Source organism: Euprymna scolopes, chromosome 29, assembly GCF_053919585.1.
Source record: "Euprymna scolopes isolate OS-2025 chromosome 29, ASM5391958v1, whole genome shotgun sequence".
Taxonomy (NCBI): Eukaryota; Metazoa; Mollusca; class Cephalopoda; order Sepiida; family Sepiolidae; genus Euprymna; species Euprymna scolopes.
This window is the reverse complement of record NC_136510.1, coordinates 32,733,264-32,744,279: the sequence shown is the minus strand read 5'-3', so window position 1 is coordinate 32,744,279 and position 11,016 is coordinate 32,733,264. Positions and strand designations below refer to the sequence as shown.

At 33.8% G+C, this 11,016-nt stretch overlaps 1 long non-coding RNA gene across 1 annotated transcript in view; it reads left to right on the top strand.

Moving 5' to 3' along the window:
- Positions 1–7,230, top strand: part of LOC145252575 (uncharacterized) — a 7,810-nt gene extending 580 nt beyond the window's left edge. Inside the window, exons 1-2 of the long non-coding RNA XR_013863622.1 lie at positions 1–6,377; positions 6,505–7,230. The exon at positions 1–6,377 is cut by the window's left edge and continues 580 nt beyond it. This is a non-coding gene — a long non-coding RNA (uncharacterized LOC145252575). The remainder of the gene's footprint in view (positions 6,378–6,504) is intronic.
- Positions 7,231–11,016: the final 3,786 nt, after the last annotated feature.

Below are 11,016 nucleotides of genomic sequence, written 5' to 3'. Positions count from 1 at the left end.
GGTTGAAACAAGTAACGTAGAAAGCAATACAAATGACGGCTCAACAAACAAAGGTAGATCAAATAAGAAGTGTATTAGGCAAAGGTATATTTACAGGATATTTACATAACTGTGTCAAATAAGAGAGTCTTTGCTGGAGAAACATATCTGATCTCGGCGGCCTTCGGTGGCTTCTGGTGAACACACACTCAGACTAACTGAGTCTTCCTGTTTATGTGTAATTACTATCCACATATGCAAATGAATGTGTGCCACCACAACAGATTCACACTCCCAAATTTTGTTGTCATCGAAATCGGTGAAATCGACTAATTTTCAATCAGATCGATTGATTGCCTGCTCTAGTGGAGGGTCCATCGCGTTGCACCGGCAGAAAACTCCACATGCCTCCCCACAGTGACTTATTTCACAATACATTGTTATCTACATTGCACTGTAGAGAACCTATTGTGGATTTTGTTTTTAAATTGTTTAAACATAATGGCTTGAATGAAAGTTTAAAATGAAAAAGTCAAGGATCATGGTTCAATTGTGCTCTAAACAGAAACATTCATTTCGAACGCGCCCCTGTCATATCGAAGAACATACAGTTGATTTCATATATCACACATTTTGATTTGTGTGATAATCAAACTTCTCAAATGTTCTTGTGATGTTAGTCTCTGTAAGGTGTTAACTTTCGGTCAACATTGCTTGTTCCTTCTTTCATCGGATTATTTCGATTATCGATACTTAACCTATTCCGATACAAAACCTATCTACGAACACTGTCAGGCACATAAAATAACTTCCTGTGAAATTTCGCAGCCATTTTGGTGTCCATAAGGAACAAACACACACAGAGACAAAGTTCTTTTTATATATTAGTAGAGATAATAAACATTTCAGTTATAACTATGTTGTAAGCACTAAACCATATCTTTTAGATTGATTCATGTAGATAGGCATAGACATTAACATTTTGGTAATTTCGATACAAATCTGTTTATCATTTAAACGTGACCGTCTATCGTTATCATCGTGCCAGGTGCTCGACTGAGCTCCAATCTATGCTCGACCCTGCAAAGTATTCGCAACTCGTCTAGTTACAACTCTCACTAATTCTCCCTTGCTCTCTATCTGTGCCTAAAACTAAACGTACACACCATAAAGCAAAGTCTATTCTCTCGAACTGTCCGTCTGTGGAACACAACACTGCTGGTCTTCTTTCCAGCTGACTATAACATGGTCGTTTTCAAGTCTAGTTTAAATGGGTTCTTGTTGAGCCGTCTTCTTAAATAATTCAACCATACCCAAGTTCCACGATTGCCGACTATCACGGTGTTTACTGAGATTGTCGGACTGACTTCCTCATCTTGGTTGTTATAGTCACAACGTTTCGGCCGTGTTGTCCTCCGGCCTTCATCAGGTGTTTTTTTTTTCGAACTGGAGAATCTTGAATAACAACATAGGTAGTGAAAAGTAACATTCAAAACAGAGCCTAGCTGGAGTCCGAACACGGTACCCCCGTAATAATAATAAATACTCCTTACTCCTAACAAACGATTCCCCAGTTCGATATAAAACACCTGATGAAGGCCGGAGGGCAAAACGGCCGAAACGTTGTGACTATAACAATCAAGATGAGGAAGTCAGTCCGAAAATCTCAATAAATAAAAACACCTCCTCTCAAAAGCACAGACAATTACTATCACGGTGTTGTCTCACAGTCTACATTCGGCACACATTAATACTTATGTAACGTAGTCGTTAATATGTAGGGACCCAAAACGTTGTAAACTCCGTCGCAAAAATATAAAAAAAGAAAAGAAATTAAACTCACTGTTTCAGGTTTAACAAAAAAAACTTTATTCCTCCTTCTTTTTTTGGACAGGACCATCTTTTCCTCGATGTATCGCCTTAATCACGGCTTAAAAAACTCTATCTACCCGCTGTGTGGTAAGCCCCCAGAATATCAAAGAAAGGCTAAAAGGTGGTGTACCTTGCTCAAGGTACACCACCTTTTGGAATTGTGCAAAGTTGAGGCTTTCGTCTATCTGAGATATTACACATACCCGTTTACTTGAATACATACAGCGCCTAGTATTCCTAAATAGCCACCAATCTGGAACTAGCCAGATTGGAAGTTGCAAAACTTTGGTAATCTAACAAGTACCGGTTTGTCAATCTGATTATCCCGTATATAGAAAATGTGATATCGAACATGAAAATAGGTGGTTGGAAATGTTTTTATAAATGTTTAAAATGTAGCAAGTGGTATCGACTTCTAATAGTTCTTGCGGCGGTTATGCTAAATATTAGTGATCCTACGTTGGTGACGATTAAGTTAGCTAGTGTGAATTTTGACAGGGGTTGCATTTAGTGCATGTCAGAATAATCTTAATCTGCAAACAGAGGAGTCGTTCTCAGAGACGAGTGACGTAAAGATAGTCCAAAGGGGTAAGGGAAGAGGTCAAACGCATTTGACAAAACAAACTCGAATAATGGCGAACGACGTCACAGTTTGGAATTGAGAGAAAGAAAACGGTTTTAAGAAACCTGTAATCTAAATCGAATGTTACGTCGATGTCTGCCCGTACGCATTCACTCATTTCGTTAAATTAGCAAGTTAAGTTTAAGAAGTAAATAATTGTTCTGACAAAATTAGATCCGAAATCAATTTATTCCCAGTAAAACTCGACAAACGCCTCTTTGTGTCTTTAATGCATGAGAGGCATTATTTGTTTTAGTTTTAAAAACGAGACAATCAATGGCTGCTCATAAAACATAGCGATGAGAAACAGTCAAGCGCGTAAAAAAAAACAGCACGTGAAAACTATTAGCAGAAAGAGAGAAAGTGTGTGGCCGTAAAAGATATGAAATTATAAAAAGAAAACGTGGTAGAAAAGACATAAATAATAAATGGTAGTACAAGGAGAATCTTACGAAGCAAAGGGGCAGTAAGAATAAATCGCTAATAACAGGATAATATAAAGCATAAATATCGGTAGAAATACAGAAATAACGAATGATGAAAAAAGCAAGTGAAGCATCCATGGTCCCCCGTGAGTGCACAGTGAACGAGACATAAAGAATGACTAAGTTCAGCACCCCCCACCCATTTAGCCCCAAAAGTCCCCAGGGGACGTTAAACGCTGGTGAAAATAAACAAACTGTGCTGTTTTGTGCCTTAACATATGTAAATTTGAATTCTGCACCAAGTAAAAAAGGAAATGACTAAGTCCATCATTTGCCCCCCCCTCTTCCATTTAGCCCTAAAAGTCTCCAAGACCTTAAAATATTTAATTTGGAGTTCAGCACCATGCAAAACTGCTAAATAGACATACAGAAAAAATTTTGGACAAATGTGGTAAAATAGTCCCAAAAATGGAGTGTTTTTATTAGCCCTAAAAGAGCCCCCCCCCTCGGGAACACCCAAGAGTTATCACGAAGTATAGACAAACAAAATTATATAGAAATCAGTTAGGTACAACTTTTCAGAAAGTTTTATAAAAATCCAAGGCATCAATTGTTTTAAATAAGCACAAACGTTTCAATTTTAGCCATTTTAACCCGAAAGACACCCTTAGGGAAGCATCCGGAGTTTTCCTGAAAAATCTCTTCTGTAACTTTTTTTACTCATATCATGTTTAGTGTTTGTGCAAAATTTCAAAATATTCCAAGGCGTAGTTATTGAGAAAAGTGCGAACGGACGAATGAACAAGCGTGAATTTACAAGTCCACCCTCCTTTTGTCGAAGGAACCAAAAATCATGAAATAAAAATGTAACAATAGAAATTTAAAAAAAAATAGTAGGTAGGATCCACACTTGACGTCATCCTGTATCTCTACAAAGCCACCATATTCCCATGTATGGAATAGTGTTGCAACACTCTAGCCTCCCTCTCTTAGACAATGTCCAACAAAGACGCTCCAATCTAATATATCTCTCGCTATCAACTAAGCTCCAGCCTCTGTCCCATCGCCGCAATGCTGTATCTATGATCCTATGTCACAAGTACTTTAATAGAATGTGCTGCAACGGACTCCTAATACTTGTGTCCCATCTACGTAAATACCCTTGATTAAGCCAACAAGTTGCAAAATCCCACCCCTTCATTGCAGACGTCCCGCTTTCTACTATAATAGATTTATCTCTGCAACTGCTAGATTTCGGAATCTCCTCCCTGTTTACTGCTTCCTGGCTTTACCAACAGAAAATTAAATGTAAAGTGAACAGACATATCGCCGCTCATTTTACTACAGCCCTTGTAGACATAGTGTAGATATAAAAAAAAAACCTTATGTCCAAGTGGCTTCTTTTGGGGTAAACAAAAAGTAAAAAAGAAATGGAGAAATAAATACTTCTAAAACTAAAAATAACTTTTGATGCATAAGGAGAAAGAATGGTAACAAAACAGTTATACATAAAGAATAGAAGAACGAAAGTAGAAATAAGACTATGGAAATAAAGAAGGACTGGTAGAAAGATTGCACAAAGGCAGATTGTGTGTGTGTGTGTGTGTGTGTGTGTGTGTGTGTGTGTGTGTGTGTGTGTGTGTGTGTGTGTGTGTGTGTGCGTGCGCGCGCGCTATTCTTTCTTTCTACCATTATTTATTTTTAATCACCATACACACATATATATGTATATAGATATATATATATGATGATTGCAGCGTCTTATCAGACGAGTGCCACTCCCTCACACATGAGCCCAAAGTGACTTTTTTGTTGTTGTTTTTTTTTAGTCCTACCGGTGAATTCACACGCTCAAGCAGGCATGACACTGAAGACGGTCATTGAGATCAATTATTACATGCTTCCAGCATTTCAAGCCTCCACACGTCACAACTTTTCCATCGACACAGGACCATTTTAATAGACAGATGCCTGAGGGAGTATCTATACACAGAGGATGTTACAGAGTCTTAGCTTTGTACTACAGCTAAGTCTCTCTCTTGGTTCAAAATGTTGAGATCCAGCAACAAGCAAGAGCAAGATAGCCAGCAACAAGTTAAACTGCAGACGAGATTAATGGTCTCCATCTTTATGGTTTTTTTAAGTCAGAGATTTGCTTCTCCTAGAAAGGTTGCCTTCACCACGGCTTACAATAGCCCTCTCCACCCCAACACACACATACATGCACACAAACACACAGGGTGCTAGTTGGCCGTTGACCCCAAAAACAGGTTAATTCGCCCTTTGGAAGGTCTTGTTTTTAATCCTTCAGGGAAACAAGCCACCCTCCTCACCAAACAAGTCTGGTGGGGGAACTAGTTTAGTCGCCAGTGATTCGACCATGAGGCAGGTAGTACTGGGTTACATGGTACCAGTACCATATGACATGACCTGACTATATATATATATATATATATATATATATATATATATATATGCTATTCTTTCTTTCTATTTATTGAATAAATGAACCAATGTATATTTACCAATTAACAGTTTTTATGAATTCATTTACCATTCCTATTGTTCTCCTATATATGTTCCAATGATACTTTTCGAGCTCCTCTTATAGAATTGTCTCCTCTTATAGAATTGAGCTCACTCTTTTCTTCTAACGCATTAAGATATATATAAAATAATCGCGTATATAAATGAATACGTTTTGAAAGCTGAAAACAACGCATTTTTTAATAGATAAACAAATTTATTTGTTTATGATATAAGCAAATAAATTTGTTTATGTATTTTTTTAAAAAATGCGTTGTTTTCAGCTTTCAAAACGTATTCATTTATATACGTGATTATTTTCAATTTCCAACTTACACAAAGCTTCAAAAGTAGGAAAAGAAGGGAAAAAAGTATTCCTATAATATATATATATATATATAGAGAGAGAGAGAGAGAAAGAGAGAGAGAGAGATAGGTAAAAAGTAAGATAGATAGCAAGAATGGTAAAAAAGAAAAACAGTCAAACGAAAGAATAGAAAACATAGAAAATTAAAAAAATGGTAGAAAAAATAGTAAACATATAGATAGCAAGATAGATGGAAAGAACGGTAAAATGAAATGTAATTAAAAACAAATATTGATAAAAAGAATGGTAAAAAAGAAAAATTGATAGAAGGAATGGTAAATAAGAATAGTAGAAAAATAGATGGTAAAACGAAAGAGTAGCAAGTATATAGAAAATATTATAGATAAAAAGAATGGCAAGAAGAAAAATTGATAAAAAGATATGAATAAAAAGAATGGAAAAGAGAAAGGTTGATTAAAAGAATGGTAGAAAGATAGATTGATAAAATGAATGGTAAAAGATTAATAAAATGAATGGTAAAGAGAGATTGATAAAATGAATGGTGAAAGATTGATAAAATGAATGGTAAAAAGAGAGATTAATAAAATGAATGGTAAAAGATTGATAAAATGAATGGTAAAAAGAGGTTAATAAAATGAATGGTAAAGAGAGATTAATAAAATGAATGGTAAAGAGAGATTAATAAAATGAATGGTAAAGAGAGATTAATAAAATGAATGGTAAAAGATTGATAAAATGAATGGCAAGAAGAGAGATTAATAAAATGAATGGTAAAAGATTGATAAAATGAATGGTAAAAAGAGATTAATAAAATGAATGGTAAAAGATTGATAAAATGAATGGTAAAAAGAGATTAATAAAATGAATGGTAAAATATTGATAAAATGAATGGTAAAAAGAGAGGTTAATAAAATGAATGGTAAAAGATTGATAAAATGAATGGTAAAAAGAGATTAATAAAATGAATGGTAAAAGATTGATAAAATGAATGGTAAAAAGAGATTAATAAAATGAATGGTAAAAGATTGATAAAATTATTGGTAAAAAGAGAGATTAATAAAATGAATGGTAAAAGATTGATAAAATGAATGGTAAAAAGCGAGATTAATAAAATGAATGGTAAAAGATTGATAAAATGAATGGTAAAAGATTGATAAAATGAATGGTAAAAAGAGAGATTAATAAAATGAATGGTAAAAGATTAATAAAGATAAATAAAATGAATGGTAAAAAGAGATTAATGAATGGTAAAAGATTGATAAAATGAATGGTAAAAAGAGAGATTAATAAAATGAATGGTAAAAAGACTAATAGATAAAAAGAATGATAAAAAGTGAGATTCATAGAAAGAATGATAAAAAGAGATATTGATAAAAAGAATGGTAAAAAAGAGATTAGTGAAAAACACCTTAAAAACAGATAGTTAAGGTAGTACAAGAAAATAGTAGAAAAAAGATAGAAAGACTAGTAAAAAGAAATAATTTAGCAGTAGAACCCCCCCCCTCCCAATAAAAAAAAAACAGAATCGTTCATTACTAGATTCTTACATTTCCCCAAGAGTATTCTGCGAGTTCACAGTCCGTGTGGATGACTAATACAAATTGTTAATCCAATACAATAAAATCTATTTCATCTTTTTAAAATGTATTCACATTTATGTATGTACCGAGGTAATAGACTATGAATAAATTACTTATACTGTGTCAGTGTTTTTTTATTATCTTAAGTAACCATCTACGCCAAATAATAAAGTAAATTGTCATCTACAAATGTTTTTATAAACCTTAACTAACTGATCGTTAACCTTTTATAACTATATATACGGCATTATCACGTTAACACACCGGTTCTCGTTAGATTACCGAAGTTAAGCAACGTTAAGCGTGGTCAGTACCAGACGGTTGACCATTTGGGAATAAACGTCGCTGTATGCAGGAGAATGTCGACAACTCTCTTGCAAGAACTGCAAAGACCTAACGTTGTCATATCCTCTACCCGGAATATATATGCGACTGGGGACAACTTGTAAACTTGGGATTCGCTAGATACTTCCTGATTCGGAGAAAGCCGCTTCAACCCACCTAGGAGTGAATGCAGCTGGTGGTCTTTTTATAACTGGTTTATATGCTGGGAAGTGATGGTGGTCTGGTGGTTAACGACACGACCTGACGACTGGGATGTTACAAGTTCGAATCCAGTTTATTCCAAAAAAAATACCTTTCACTTAGAATGTTGGCAATCTTCGCGCGTTCCCTCCCGTAATTCCCGATGTCTTTCTAGAAAGAATTCTGACTAGAAAAATATCTGGGAAACCAATGCAAAAAAAAAAAATAGAATCTTCAGATTCATAAGATTTGATGATGATTATATATACTTTGATTTGGACAAAATAATTTCATCGCCCTGGCAGTAACGTTACAGCTTCCTCTGTAAACAGAATTTATACAACTGATGTGTCTTTAACGTTGTGACGCGTCGAGATATATGTATGTGTGTATGTATGTATATATGTGTATGTATGTATATATATATGTGTGTATGTATATATATGTGTGTATATATATATATATATATATACACGTGTTTTAACATTATGTGATCGTCTACATCCTTGAATGTGCGTATAACGCCTATTGATCGTTATTATTGTTCATGTGTATGGATATTTTTATAACTGTGTGTATAACAACAATTGACAATGACAACTTACACAGATAATCTTTACTAAAGGGACGAATAATATTGTCAGTGGGATCACCAGCAAAAGACACATACCTTCACCGAGTTTTTTCGTGCTTTCTGAAATTAAAGATGTTTTTCATTCGAAAAGGAAACGTCAAGACGTGAATTATATTTAGAAAGAATCATTTTTCAATGTTTGGTCCCTTCTTGGAGTTTTTGGGCACACTTCATACAAGTCGACATTTTGCTATTTCGCCCTTTGACTTCTACGGACACCAAGTTCAAACCTTGAAGCACAAAACCCCCGTCTGTCCGCTAACGAATTGGGTATCAAACTAACTCTCTACTAAGGTTATTAACTCCATGTGACCAAAGACACAAATCGGATGATCCACTTTCGTTGCATATTTTTGTTTATGTTAGTCATGGAAACTAGCATTGCTTTTTACCAAGTTAACATTTTTGGGAACTATTTTAACATAAATAATATTATCTATAATTCATTCCGCCTTTATGATATTTTTTTCTGTTTCTACTTTTACAAATATCAATAACGATCATAATAATCGACCAGCTAACTTGGCCTTTCCCGAATCAACTATATAACACCTCTATTGGTTGGTTAAACATTGCGAATGTAGTTGACAGTAAGATTTGTATTAGAACCGTATTTACTCGTATCAATCGCGCTATTGATTTGCCGGCTGAGGGATTAACGATGTTTGATTTCAAGACACGAGATTGTAAGTTTTGTGCAGGTGGGTAGGTAGACCGGTTGTCACATCTATATTGATAATTCTTTAAAGGATGAAACGATGTTTACTATAAAGTGAGATTAAATTAGATAAAGCATATATGTGTGTGTGTGTGTGTGTGCGCGCGCGTGTGTTCGTGTGTTATCTACGTACACGTGTTTCGCCATATACACGGCTTTTCAGCGTGGCTGATTGTTCTGGAACAGAATTTATAGTCAAGTGCAGACCCTATTACGCCACGATGTCCCAGTTGAAATAACATACTAATTTTATCGCTTAAGTTATACCGATTTTTCGGTGATTTTAACAAAAATCAAATTATAAATTATATATATATATATATATGTATATGTATGTATCTATATATATATGGATATATGTATGTATATATGTATGTATATATATGTGTATATATATGCATATATATGTGTATATATATATGTATATATATATGTGTATATATATGTATATATATATATGTGTATATATATGTATATATATATATGTGTATATATATATGTATATATATATGTGTATATATGTATGTATATATATGTATATATTATGTATATATATATGTATGTATATATATATGGGTATATATGTATATATATATGTGTGTATATATATGGGTATATATGTATGTATGCATATATATGTGTATATATGTGTATATGTATATATATATGTGTGCATATGTATATACATGTGTGTATATGTATATACATGTGTGTATATGTATATATATGTATGTATATGCATATATATGTATATTTATATATGTGTATATGTATGTATATGTATGTGTGTATGTATGTGCGTGTATAATATTACTATTATTATTTATAAAATTAGCACGTAATTTCAACTGGGATGTTGTGACGTAAATACTATATATTCTATGGTTGAATGCTAGAATTCCAGAACAATCAGCTATGCTGAAGAGCCATGGATACGGCGAAACATGTATACGTAAATAACTGTTCTATAAATAGAGAAATAAATAAATATATTTGTTTGTTTACGTCCAAAAATATGGGAAATCAAGGGGAAATATTTGGATGTCGCTAATCTCATAAGAGACGCTTTATACCGAATTAAACTAGCGTTAAATCATCGTGTGTATATACTATACTTTTCTGCCCGTTAAAAACTGGTAAAAGTTATAGCCTGTTGACTTCTAATGGTGTCTTATCCCAAATTGCCAATTGAATATGGTTAAAATTTGCTCAATTTTGTATTAAATAATCATCCTTATGAATCCCTAGCTTAACATTGAATGGATGCCATCACATAATAAGAGAAATAATGGGGAAATTGGAATCAAAGGGAACACTGAGCGTATGCAACGAACGGAAATAGCGAAAACAGCTTAAATCTTCAGGAAAATCCTCGAATACGGAAACCAATCAACATTAAACTGTGAGTTGCAATAGAAATACGGCGCTGTTTTACAATTTGTTATTGTGCTAAAGGGAACACTGAGAGTATGCAACGAATGGCAATAGTGAAAACAGCTGAAATCTTCAGGAAAATCCTCGAATACGGAAACCAATCAACATTAAACTGTGAGTTGCAATAGAAACACGGCGCTGTTTTACAATTTGTTATTGTACTGAGGGACAATTATGCGACTATTAAGAGAATTGCTTCCGTTTTCATATCATAATTTACGACGCTAAAACGAACGATAGTTTCATCTGATGAAAATTAAATAAAAAAAGGAAGCTACAGTAAATGTTAAGGTAAGATTTTTTTAATGTTGGTTTTTAACATCGCGAAAATGCGGCGATAGGACATTATACTTTTTTCAAACAAAACTTTTTA